Genomic DNA, 14,462 nt, shown 5'->3' with positions numbered 1-14,462 from the left:
ATAAGTCCATATTTCAATCCAATCTTCTCCTCAAGAATTTGTGAATATTAGTTCATGTTTTCTTAGTTAACTTTTATGCAACATAACAAAAAATCATAACAAAATTGGTAATCATTATTTTTGCTATAATATGTTTATATGATTATCTTCTAATGCAATTCCATTTGGTTCTACATAACCCTATACTATACTAGAATTAAATCTTGAAAGAGTGCAAGTGTAAAATAATATAGTGTTAAACTTTATAAATTTTATTTGTTGATTAAAGATTCCTACAAACATAAGTTCAAACCAATTCATGGTTTGTAACTTTATACATAAGAATAATATGCAAAAAGGGCAATTCAATCAATGAATTGTTACTTGACAATAAAAGAGTGATGATTAATAATCTAACCACTAACATTTATTTTTTGTCATTTACTTTCTACAACTAACTATTACTTTCAGTCATTTACTTTCTGCAACTAACATTTACCTTTAGTTATTTAGTTTTCCGCAACTAACATTTATTTATTGTTTTATTCTTTTATTCTTTATACCAACCCTTCGAAAGAAGTGGTACAGTTAACTGATAACTTTATTCTTTTGTTCATTTTATTATTTGATACCAACCTTTCATAAGAAATGGTATGATTAACTTAATAAAATGAGACCGAGCTTTATGATATGGTTAAAAGAAATCCGAAAAGAGAGTAAATAAATAAATTTACCAAATAAATAAACTATTCTTCACTGATCACTCTAATTAAATAAAATAACTTGCACACTAGGAAAACCCTTTCAACAAGTGACACATTCTGTTGTTGAGGGAGGAGTTCCTGATGGTAAATTCCACTTTCAACAAATTGGCAGTGTTGCTGGGGAATTGCTTTTTAGAAGAATTTTATATAGTATATTATATCATTAATAATTGTGCATAAAATTTCTTTTTAATTTTTGTACAATAATTTTTAATTTGTATAAAAATGTAAATTGCAAAACTTTGCAAATTCATGTCTTTTCTACTAATCTCTTTCTTGGAAATAGATAGAATCTTCTATGTATGCATTGTAGGAACAAGCAGATAGAATTTTCTTTCGATCCAGAGTTGGAAAAAACTTTAAGAAAGAAAAAGAAGGCACATAAAAAGGCAAAATAGACTCAACCTATTCGAGAGAAAGAAGATTCATCAATGGCCAATAATGAACAGAATGCTGATGATTCACGAGCTGAAAACCAACCCACTACTGAGGGTTTTGTCAGCTTCAACCAAAGAAATATGATCAGAATAGGGAGGCATGTTGGTAATCAAAAGCCTCATGAGATAAAGTATGGATTGGTACAACTCATGTATGCATATCCTTTTGATGGGCTGGATCATGAAGATTCCTACAATCATCTGACTAAGTTCTATGAATTAGTCGAGACTGTCAGAATACCTGAGGAAAAAGAGGAGGTGGTGCTTCTCAGACTTTTCCCATTGACTCTCATTTGGAAGGTCAAAGAGTGATTCTTGGATTTACCTCCACATATCCAAAACAATTGGAATCTGGTGGAAGAAAAATTCATAAACAGACACTTTCCGCAAGGGAAGTTTATGGATTTGAAGACTTCCATATTCACTTTTGTGTAACCAGTGAATGAAAGCCTCTGTGAATCGTGGGACAGATTCAAGTCTATGCTGAGATAATGCCCCAACCACGGGTTTGATGTGCAAACCAAAATTCGTATTTTCATCAATGGGTTACAACTGCAACATAAATGGATTCTCAATGCAACTGTGGGTGGATAACTTTTCACAAAACCCCCACAAGAGGCCATTGATATCATTGAGTCCATGGTCCTGATTGATCAAAAGAGTCAATATCAGAGAGGACCCCCACCAAGGAGAGGTGGAATCCTAGAACTAAGCCCAACAAATGTTGTGTTGGCTCAGCATAAACTACTTCAACAATAGTTAGACGAAGTATCTCAAAATCTCAATGATCTTCCTAGATAGATTAGAGAGTCTTCAAAGAAGGAGGTTTTTAGATGTGACCAATGTACTGGTGATCATGACATTGGCCAATCCAAACTCAGACTGAGGAGGTCCAATTTGTCAACAATCCTCCAAGGCAACAGTTCCAGAATAGTTACCCTAGGGGAGGCAATCAGTTTCAAGGAAATTAACCATGGAGGCAGGACAATCCTCATAAACCACCATTCTATCCTAGACCCAATCAATACCAACACCCTACCCAAGATAAGAATGTTAGATTGGTGGACACTCTGAACCAATTCATTTAAATGACAATGTTCAACCAGAAAAACACTAATGTTTCCCTTAGGAACATGAAGATTCAAATTGGGCACCTGGCCAAGCACTTGGCAGAAAATCAGAAAACAACATTCTCTGCCGACATTGAAGTCAATCCAAGGGAGCATTACAATGTTATCTAGCAGGGTGAATCTAGCTCATTTGAGCAGTAGGAAGGGGATTAGTGGAAAAAACTGGACTTTTGTAGGTAACATGCGCCAAGCTAGTAACAGTAAAGAAGCACTTGTTGGGAGACAACCTAGTACATTTTGAATATATATATATATATATATATATATATATATATATATATATATATATATATTATATATATATATAATATGTTTTCCTTTATTAAAATTATTTTGTCTTATTCTTTAATTTCAATTTTTTGAAAGAGAAAATTGAGAAAAATTATTTTGGTCCACAACAACAATTTTTGAGAGTCAAATAAAAGAGGAAAATGAGTAAAATCATTTTTCGGTCAAAATGGGCCTAAATTATGAGCCAACACGACCCAATATGGGCCAAGCCAAATCCAGTATGTTGTTGACTGGTGCGTTTGGCGTGGCTGACAGGGCGCCCAGCACCCAACTGGGCAGCCAAATGTGTGAAAATCCCCCAAAAGAGGATTTCCATTATCCTCTTATCTTTTAAAAATCACATCCCATTAAAAGCGCCCTTGATTGAAAATTGACCCTCATCCTCATTTTGAAAGACCAAAAAAATTGTTCTCCAACAACTCTCTTCTGAAGCTCTATATTTTTTTCAAAAATTCAAGCTTCAAACATGTAAGTATAACCTCTTCATTTTTCAAAGCTTTAAATCTTTTATTTGATGTTCTTCTTGAAACCTTTTTGATTGGGAAATTTTTTTAAAAACATCAAGTCCAAATTTTCTCAAAAGCTCATAGAAAATTCCCAAATAAAAAAAGTTTCAAAATTGTCAAATCTTGGAAATTTTGAAGAATACATATGTGATTATTGATTCTCTTTAGTTTTTCATTAATAATTGTGTTGAATAAGTGCTGAACATAATTGATGTATTATGCATGTGAAAAAATTTCTAAGGTTAAAAATTTTTGTGTTTTGATGTAGAATTTTTTTTAGACTTTTTCTTCAACATGAATTCGGCTGATTCATGAACTTTGTGAACAAATATGCCTAAACATGAGTCATTCATGATTATGGGAAAGAAAAAGTGACTCGACCAAGTGGTAAAAATGTGTCGGAAGTTGAGTAAATTTTGGAGCCAAAATTTTGTTCAAAAAATTGAAAACTCTAACCATATTGCATTATGTGTTGTGGTTGGAAATTTTATTAATATGGCTTAAAAACTCATTTCAATCATTCCTTAAAGGAGAAAAAGTCCATACATGCTCAAAATTATGAATCATTGCAAGTTGTATGAACTTTGTGTTGTATCCCCATTTTTTTTCATGCACTAAATGCCTTAAAAATTACAGAAATATGTTTTGATGTGTTAATTAAAGTTTGGGACTGTTTTGAAAAATTTGATGCAAACAAAGATTTTGAAAATTTTTACTTGGGCACTATTTGTGAATATGTGATTTTTTGCTTGGTTAATTGAAAAATATGATGTTGGGGCTGTTTTGATATGGTTAAAAACATCATAAATTTAGAAAAGCATATTCACAACTTGAACTTTGAAATGAACCAAAAAGCATGAGAACAATTGTATGCTTACTTGATAACATGCCTTAGAATTTTTGTTTCTAACTCCTAGGAATGAGAAAAATTGCATTGTAAAATATTTTGTATGAGTGAAAGATTCTTCTCAAGCAAAGGTAAAGAAGTTGAAAAGGAATCAAAGAAAAGCACCAAATTTTCTTTAAGGATGCCAAACATATGTTCAAGGAGATCACTCTCAAGAGTGCATCGGTCTTAGAAAAGTTGTTAAACTTGGAGGAGGAAGAATTTGATGGGTTCATGCTCTCGGTGGCAAAATTTGGATGGAACAAACTCACAACACCCAACAAGATGTTCTCTTTGGATGTTGTGAAGCAATTTTATGCCAACTCTATTATGTCGGGGGAGGAAAGAGCTAATAGATACACTTGGGTCAATGTTAAGAGAGTGTACTATGATAAGTATATAATCAATGACTACCTAGGAAACCCATGGTCTCCATCCCCAAATTGTGAGCATGACTTATGCACGTTTCAACTCAAAATATGGGCATCCTCAGAAGGGAAAAGAGAATCATATGATCATGCTCAAGTAAGAAGGAGCTTGAGTTTGCAAGGATTGGAGGTCAACTAAAGTGGCCTGGTATTTTGGTTTTGTATTACTCAAGCCTCTCAACTTTGGACCATCTTTGTATTGTCCAATATTTGGCCAGCTTCTCATGTCTCAGATCTACCTCTAGGCAAGGCAAAACTCATCAACTCCATTTATGAGGAAGATTCCATTGACATTACGACCATCATTTCAGATGCACTTTTTGACTGCATCTCAAGGGGTATAACTTCTTTGATCTTACCATCACATGTTACTGACTTGTGTAGGTACCAAGAATTACATGGACCTTATGGGGAGATCATGACACTAAAAACTGAGATCAACACCTTTTATGTCCAATCCCATTGCAAGGAAGGAAGCTTGGCCCAAGCTATTGCCGATTTGAGAAAGAAATTTGGAGATGTGGGTTCCTCTTCTCAACCATCACATGGGAGAGCAAGTAACCCCACTTTAGGAGCAACTGTTCAAGAATAATATTTTCAAAACCAGTAAAAAATTGTTTGCTATCGTGGGATTACAAGCATGTATAAAAGTTTCCATAGCATCTATGGCTCTCATCCTAACTTCTAAGGTGGAACCTATAAGGAGTTTGTTGCTAACAATCAATGGTCGGAAGGAAGATCACAAGGCCTTGATGAAGAAGAAGAAGATTAAGCAAAACAAAAAATTCGGTTTTCTCTTTACTTTATTTTTATGCATTTGATACTTTGCAAAACTATTTTTTTGTTTTCGTACTTTATTCTTTGTTTATTGCTTTCTTGTTTTAATTTTATTTTGAATTATGTTGTGTGTTTTTAAATTGTTTGTAAAATTTTAGTTTAGTTATGTTTTTAACAAATTTTTCATATTCATCAAACATCTCCTTTAAAAAAAATCATTGGCTTGAGGACAAGCCATCATTTAAAGAGGGGGGAACATGGTTGGTGAATAAGTGAAAATTATAGTTTTTTTGTAGAATGTACATTTATTTAGAAAATATTTTGTTTGTCCATAAAAACTTAAAAATTTTCAAAAAAACGAATGGAATCGGCTAAAAAAAAATAATTGACAAGATTGCATGACTGAAAAAATTGCTAAAGCACATTTTTAAGTTTTCATTGAGCAAAATGATATATAAGCCTAAAACGTTTTTGTAAAAATCACATAATGTCATATCAAGAAAATTTTGTGCAAATGAAATTTTAAATTTGTGTAACATGATTGTTGCAAACAATTTTTCAAAACAAAAGTGTAAATCCAAACCAAGTGAGGGAGTGAGCTAAACACATGTGAATAAGAGTGAAATCAACATTTGTTTTGTCTAATTAAACTTGTTTTAGTCTGTAGTTCTCTTAATTGCATAAAATTGATAGGAAAGGATCAATGCATGTTATTCTTTAGTTGAACCAAAAATGGTCAAAAGTCTAACAAAAAATAGAATCATCCTTTGATAAGCCCCTTTGAGCTAAACAAAGTGAATTAATTTTTTTCAAACAAACGCATGAACAAAAATTTCTAATTAAGAGAGCATAAGTTTTTTAAAGTGTTTGAAAAAGAAAAAGTTGGGGGGAAATTGGTAGGGTTGGCATCTCGAAAAGGAAAAGTGAAATTTTTTTTTCAATCTCTTTATAAAAACAACAAAAGTTGTCAAAAAAATAGAAAAACAAAAAGAGGTTGTAAAATACAATGAAAAGGCCAAAAACGAGTCAAGGTTCAAAAGCTAAAATGTTGGGGAAGATATTATGAAAGAAAGCAAAAGTGAAGTGCTTCATTGAGAAAATTTTTAAAATTTTTTGCTCTCTTGAAATAAATTTGTTTATCCAAGAAAAACCATGATTTTTTCAAGCATAGTCTCATTACAACCGAAAACAAGTCCTTATTGATCCTTGATTGAAAAGGCAATTTTAAGATAATAGGTAAGACGAAAACCAAGTTCAAATTACTACATGAAAATGGTTGAAAATTGAGTGGAACACTTACATCCCTTGAAAAGTTCTATTTTTGAACTTGTGTGCACAACAAACACTTGTTGATTGAAAATTATTTGTTTTGATTTTGTTACATATTTTTTTGATGAACATAAGCATAAAAATTGATGTTTGAAACATTATTTGTGAAATCCACAAATCTTGAAAAATCTCATTGAATTGTTTTGAGCATGCTCAAGTAAAAATTTGAAATCGTGTCAATCTAAGCATAAAAATTAGCCAATGCAATTTGGATGTGCTTTACCATTTGTTTAAGAACAAAAAAAGTTTTAAGTTGGAGGGATTTGATAAGTGCCAAAAATACCTAATTTTTGTATAGTTTTTATGGCACTTATCCTATGCAAATCATACAAAACCAACTTAATTCAAGGTTTTTAGGTAAAATGTCATACTTTGATTATATATTATGTCCACCTCTATCCAATATCTTCATGTGAAGTTTTTAGCAAAAAATCAAGAGAAGAAAATTTCTAAACAATGTCAAGCAATGAGGTATCCACGTAAGCCACTTTTGATGCAGCTGCTCAATAAGCAGCCTAGCATGGACATCAGGACCGCCCAACTAACTGGACACGGGACCACCCAACCTGGAATCACACGCCTAGCCAGAGCAGGACAAGCTGCTCAAGCAGGCAGCTCAGCAGTGACAACTAATCAGCCAGGCGGGTTGGACTCAGCAAAGTGGTCAACTTGACTTAGCCACCAAGCAACAATTATATCATTTATGATCTCACTTGACAAGGCCTCTAAGCACTTTTCATAATAGCCCACAATAGCCTGGTCAAGTAGCTCACAAGTAGCTTTGATGAGTCAACAACAAGCAGCTGACTACGCTGCTTGGCTAGGGACCAAACCCATGTTGAAGGGTTTGATGCGCCCAACGTGGGCAAAAAGAGGGTCAGGCGGTTACCTGGTTGCCTATAAATAAAAGTCCTCTTCCACCATTCAAAAGGACTTCCATTCTTCACTTCTTCTCTCTAAACACTTCTCTCCATATTTCTTGCACTTTCGGGCCACGGTTATAAGCTAGTCTTTAGGTAAAATATTTTAATTTTCTCTTAGAATTCCATTGGCGAAAAGATTTAGCAAATGTGATGCAAAAGTTAATTTTGTAATCTCATTTGGGTCCAAAAGCATCTCATCCTTGGATAGATGGCTCATGTTGCTACAACTTAATTTGGATTATGGTGTAATGTTATTTTCTTCATTTGTATCATATTTTGATTTCAATATATTCAAGTTATTACTTTTGGTTAATTTTTTATTCTTTAAGAAGTTCTTAATGTGATTTTAGCTTGATCACCTAAAACTTGATTTAAAGATCCAAAAATGCTTCTTCTAAAAGTGTAGACAAGTGAACTAATAAGTCTTAGTTCACTTGCCAATTCAAAACATCTATTTTAAGGAACTTGTATTCAAGGCTAAACAATATTAACGAGCCTGAAGTAGGGTGTGACAACCTGCTCCGACGAGTGGCAGTTAACTATTGTTTATTGTATTATGCAAGGTTTGAAAATCATCTTATCATACTAGGACACTAGATGGGGATTTAGAAATGAAGTTTGGAATTAATCAAAATGTATAACATTGTTGAAAGAGTTTTCTTGCTACTTGGTGAGATAAGTTTCTGATTGATTTATTTAATGACAGGTCGATTCTTTGCTCGCCATGACTTTGTTGAAATAAATTGCAACGCCGGTATAATGGTTTCAAGAATGTTCCTTTAATAAAAAACTTAGCTTTATTGAATTATTAACAACTTCATATCATCTCGGCTTTGTTGGAATAAATTCCAATGCATATATAATGGTATAAATTTAGCAAATTAACACAAGTGATAATGAGTGATATTTATTCATGTTTTCCTTTATTAATGAACTACTTCCTTATGGAAGGTTGGTAAAGAATAAATAAATAAAGCAATAAATGAATGTTAGTTGCAGAATTTAAATGACAGAAAATAAATGTTAGTTGTGGAAAATAAATAACAGAAAGTAAATGTTAGTTACGGAAAATAAATGACAGAAATTGAGTTTTCTATGTTTTAACCGGAAAAAACATAGTGGCGACTCCAAATCAATTGGAAGAGGTAGAAATTGAGTTCGCCTCTTTCTAAGTTACACGACCGGTCTTCCAATCGAAAATCGGGTCGCGACAAATTCAAATATCCCACCAAGTCACATAGACTTACTTTCGGATACCATAGTCCTACATCAAGTGTGTCTTTAAGATATTTTGATATCCTTTTCACGGCAGCAAAATGTGATTCATTGGGTTTTAATTGATAGCATGCACAAAGACAGATACTAAACATCATATCAGGTCTACTTGTAGTAAGATGAATAAGAGAACCAATCATACATTGATACTTAGACATGCCAATGCATTTTCCAGTCTTATTAGCATCTATGTATGTTCCAGAACCCATAGGAGTGGCGATAGGTTTGCAGTCATCCATTTCAAAGCATTTCAGCAGATCCGTGCAATATTTAGACTGACAAACAAAGATGTCATCCTTGAGTTGTTTGATTTCTAGTCCAAGAAAGTAGTTCAACTTTCCCATCATAGTGTAGTATCGATATTTCCTTTAGTAAAACCTTTTATAAAGTGAAAATTTCGTTATACGGTCATACGACGCATAAGGAGCTTGCTTTAACCCATAGAGAGCTTTCTTAAGTTTATAGACATGAAAAGGATGTTTGTAGTCTTCAAAACCAGGAGGTAGTTCCACATATAATTCTTTTTGAATATAACCATTTCGAAATGCACTCTTTATTTTCATTTATTTAACTGAAAATCAAAAGACCATGCATATGCAAGCAATAGCCTAATGGCTTCTAGTCTAGCAACCAGAGCGAAGGTTTCATTGAAATCTATACCTTCTTCCTGGTTGTATCGTTGGACTACTAGTCTTGCTTTATTTCTTACAATGATACCATTTTCATCTGATTTATTTTGAAATACCCAACATGTTCCTATAACATGTCTATCCTTAGGTCTAGGAACAAGTTCCCAAACTTTGTTTCCCTCAAACTGGTTAAGTTTTTCTTGCATAGAAAGTATCTAGTGTTCATCCTCGATTTCATTATCAATCTTGGATGGTTCCACTTGATAAACAAAAGCCATGTTTAGACACACATCATTCAATTCTAGGCGAGTAGTAACTCCCTTACTTATGTCACAATGATGTTGTCAATAAGGTGATATTGATGGGTTCTCCATTCTTTAGGGAAATGAGAATGAATATGTTCTTCTTGTGATGATAAATCATCATTTATTTTCAAATGCTCTATGTTGGTTGTAACATCACTAATGACATTTTCCAAGGAAGAACTAGGAAAGTCATCATCATCAACCATAGATTTTTCTTCCATAGTTGGATTAGACTCATCAAAAGTTACATGAATGGATTCTTCTGTGGTCATTGTTCTCTTATTTAACACATATTAAAGAGAAACTTTTTTAGCTTAATGATTTTTCTAGTGTTCAATAATCAAAATTCCTATGTGGGATCTAATAATAGTTGAGGAGGTGATGTAGTTCATGATCATCAAGGTGTTTAGTTATTGGGTTTTGCTATAAAGTTTGGAACATGTACACCAATTTTTAGCAAAGCTAATGGTTATCAACATGTTGCTATGAAGTGTGATTACCTTGATGAAATTCAGATTATTAATGAACATACTCCTATCCGTACGCAATAAATCTTCGACATTCTCTAGTAATCGAAGGTGGCTAGCGGGTGGTTGGCTTGTGACAAATTACTTAGCTAAGGAAGTAGTGCAACCAATTATCAATATTTGAAACTTGGGACACAATACCACCTAGAATAACCTTCTAAAAATGGATCTTACCCCTCCTTTTAGTTAGTTTTCTTAAAGTGCTTCTAATGTAAAAAATTTAAAATTTAAAACATTAATTCTCAATATTATTCAAATTTTCAATATGCCATACATCAAGAATGTTGTAATATAATTAAATATTTAAATTATACTTCAAATCTATTTCTTCTAGTAATTAATAAATAAATAAATAAGTAATACATTGCATTTATTTGCTTAATTCATTGCATGCTTAATTCATTGCCCCCCACTCCTTCATCTTTATCATTGCACACTGAAAGAAAACAACATCGCAGACATTCTCCTCCTATCATTACCCTCCCAATCCTCATCTTTATCCAAAGCAAACGACACCGTTTTTACTTTATTCAGGTCGGGTTTTGATTATCGGTGTTGTATTCTGGTTCTTTTCTGAAATTACTGTTTCTAATGGCCATGTTGAAGAGTTATAGCGGCATTTGCACCACGAGAAGTGGTTTTCCAAGGTTGAGTCTGCTTCTCCCTTTTTTTTACATTTTATTAATTTCAATTTTTTATTTTTACTGTTGTTATTATTGATTTGGTCAAATCAGGCCTTTTTGTGTCTTGCTTTGTTTTATTTAGTTTTTTTGTCATTTAATGTTTTGTTTTTATGGTTTGAAAACATTGGTTGGGACATTGTAAATTCGGAAAACTAATTCTATGGGGCTTATAAATTTCTGAGTTATGACTTATTGCATTGTTATCCATAATGGTTTTTAGATAGATTATATGTTGTATACTTAGCAGTTAGCAGAGAATAAACTAAATGTAACATAGAGATAACAATTTCATATTGGATGAGTGAACATAGTAGACAAGATGACATTAGATATGCATGCATAGAGAAAGCTGAGGTAATACTCATTGTAGAATAGATGAGAAAATCTCGGCTTATGTTGTTCGGGCATGTGTGAAGAAAATATGTAGAAGTTCTAGTAAGGAGAAGGAGAATAGATTAGATAGAGGGTAGACCGATCACTATAGGCAGAGAGAGGACAATAAAAACTAGTGGGAAAACCATTAAGGGTTTAGATGTAAATGGTTTCTCTTTAAACATGATATATTATCGGACATTATGGCTTCTTTTGATAGATGTAGCTGACAACATCTACTAGATTATTTCTTAATCTAATATCTCATGAAAAATATGGGGTTTATATGGTCATAAACGTAAGGTTGTTTGTTACTGTATTATAGTGGTTATGTTCTTATAGATGATCAATTAATTTGTAAGTTTCACTGCTAGTGCTTGGTGAGTATTTAGTTGAACTCCTGCAACCAGTTTTTCAAATACCATTTTATATATATTCTTGTGTCTTTTTATTAGCTATTAGTGATACCATTGTTCACAAATCTAGCCACATGCGAAAATAAATAACTACGAGTGAAATTTGTTTCAGAGACAGACGATGCTAATGAACTGGGACTATATTGGTCTCCTATGCATTTGTTAAAATTTTGTACTTTATCATGTGCAAAGTGGTTAACAATTAAGCCCCTTAATTACCACTCCTTGTTCTGCATTGACAATGATGCTTTCTTATTTGGCACAATGAAAAGAAGTACATGTTCTAGTAGTGTGTAACAAGTGATGGGTACTCATCTGCGTGAAAACCTCCTTATTCTTGGGTGTTTGTTCTATGCTTTTGCAGTTTTTAGTTAACGTGGATGACTTGAGGCTTATTGTTTCAAAATAGCACTCAATTTGCTTTGATTAGCTCGGTAGGGGAAGTATCTAGTTAGAGCACTAGTTCATTATGAGAGTTGAAAGGAGCAAATATGACCTATTAATCATACATGGATGATCAAGATTAAAAGTTAGTCAATAGTCATTGGCTCACTTAAAAAAATCACATGACTTTATGATTTATCATGACCATTCATTCATGATCTAATGATTAAAATATAGTTATTTCATCTCTCAAACTATCACACTCCTCTAACCTGATATGGCTCCTATACATATATCAGAGAGGGTCAGAGGGAGGAAAATGATTGGTGCTCATTGTGGTGTAGAAAAACACCAATAGCATGCCATTAATCCAAATTTTGGTTTGTTAAATACATTTGTCTGTATGAATCAGGAACTCATACTGGAAGCCTATACAAGCAGCTGTGGTACCTAGTTTCCACCTCCCTATGCGCAGCTTTGAGATGAAAAATAGGTGAGGTTGATGGTTTGAGTAATAAATGTACTGTTCCATATTGGTTAATTCTACTATCAAATTCTTTATTTTCCATCTGTTTAAATCTCTTCATGCTCCAGATTATTGCATGTGTATTTTGTAGATTGGGTAAGAAGTAAGAATATAACATCTGGCTAGAACTTCTGGAAAAGATGCAGATAATGTTTTTTATTTTGATTTTATTGCAAGCATTTTTAGCTTTAACTTTATGCAATGTTCTCTCACTAATTTACACTTTGAAATTAATATCAACTTGTTTTTCCTTAATCATCCACTTTGTCATCAGATATATATCTATTATCTGCAAAGCATTTTTATATTTATTTATAATAAAAAAATGTGCAATTTATATGTACATACTTTAAGTAGCATATAAAAAACTTTGATGTCTGTTTCTGGCTTCATGCTTGCCTATTTGTGAGGCTGGTTTTGTTTACAAATCTGAACTTGCTAATCAACCTTTTGAAATTCTGTTTGCAAACATCATAAGAACCTGTACAAATGAAGTTTTATAGGTGTTCATCATAATTAAGCTTTATATGTACATTATGTACAGGACTTCTACAGAGGACATAAAGAGTTTGAGATTGATAACTGCCATTAAAACTCCATACCTACCTGATAGTCGATTTGATCTTGAAGCATATGACGATTTGGTGAATATACAGATTTTAAATGGAGTTGAAGGTGTTATTGTTGGGGCACAACTGGTGAAGGCCAATTGATGAGCTGGGATGAACACATAATGCTTATTGGGCACACAGTCAACTGTTTTGGCGGTAAAATTAAGGTCATTGGAAATACCGGAAGCAACTCCACCCGGGAAGCAATTCATGCCACTGAGCAGGGTTTTGCTGTAGGAATGCATGCTGCACTTCATATAAACCCTTACTATGGTAAAACCTCCTTGGATGGTATGGTTTTTCACTTTGATAGTGTGCTTTCCATGGGCCCCACCATCATATATAATGTGCCATCACGAACTGGTCAAGACATTCCTCCACATGTAATTCAAACCTTAGCTCAAAGTGTCAGTCTAGCTGGAGTCAAGGAGTGCATCGGAAACCAACGGATCAAACATTATACTGATAATGGGATTTCTGTGTGGAGTGGGAATGATGATCAATGCCATGATGCTAGATGGGGTTTCGGGGCTACTGGTGTGATATCGGTTGTAAGCAACCTGGTTCCTGGTTTTATGCGAGAACTAATGTTTGCCGGCAACAACCCTACTCTGAATTCTAAGCTCTTGCCTTTGATCGACTGGCTTTTCCATGAGCCGAACCCCATCGGTTTGAATACGGCTCTCGCTCAGCTTGGGGTTGTCAGGCCAGTTTTCAGGCTACCATATGTACCCCTTCCTGTAGAGAAAAGGAAAGAGTTTGTCAATTTGGTGAAGAATATTGGTCGAGAGCATTTTGTTGGAGAAAAAGATGTTGAGGTTCTTGACGACAACGACTTTATCATAGTTAGTCGATATTAATTTAAGTTGATTTATCCTTTCTTGGGTTTTGCCAAACATAAAAGAAACAGATTATGTCTATATTAAAGTCAGGAGAATATCTCTTGGTATAAGGAGATGAGTTATCCTCTTCAACTGCTAAAATTATAACATGTGTTCTATTTAATTATTTTCTAAAAAATTATTTTTAAAACTAAACAAAATAATATATATTTCATACTTTTACTGACATGACCCTTTCTGTTCTTAGAATCTCCTTAGAAATCTTTGCTTTCCATCTGCTTAGTTTTCTTTGTTTGAAGGCATGACTTTTTCTTGTTATCAAAGAAGATTTTTGCTTACTAGAAATTTGAGTTTCATAGCAGTAAAGAACTTAATTATGTGCTTCAATTAGCTTCCTTGAAATAAATAGAAGAGTTTCTTTGGATAAGCTTAGCCTTCCTTG

At 33.3% G+C, this 14,462-nt stretch overlaps 1 pseudogene; it reads left to right on the top strand.

The window, feature by feature from the left end:
- On the top strand, positions 10,590-14,118 carry LOC109352463 (annotated as a pseudogene).

This window comes from Lupinus angustifolius, chromosome LG07, assembly GCF_001865875.1.
Source record: "Lupinus angustifolius cultivar Tanjil chromosome LG07, LupAngTanjil_v1.0, whole genome shotgun sequence".
NCBI lineage: Eukaryota > Viridiplantae > Streptophyta > Magnoliopsida > Fabales > Fabaceae > Lupinus > Lupinus angustifolius.
Note: the sequence above shows the minus strand (reverse complement) of the source record. Positions and strands in the feature narration are given on the sequence as shown.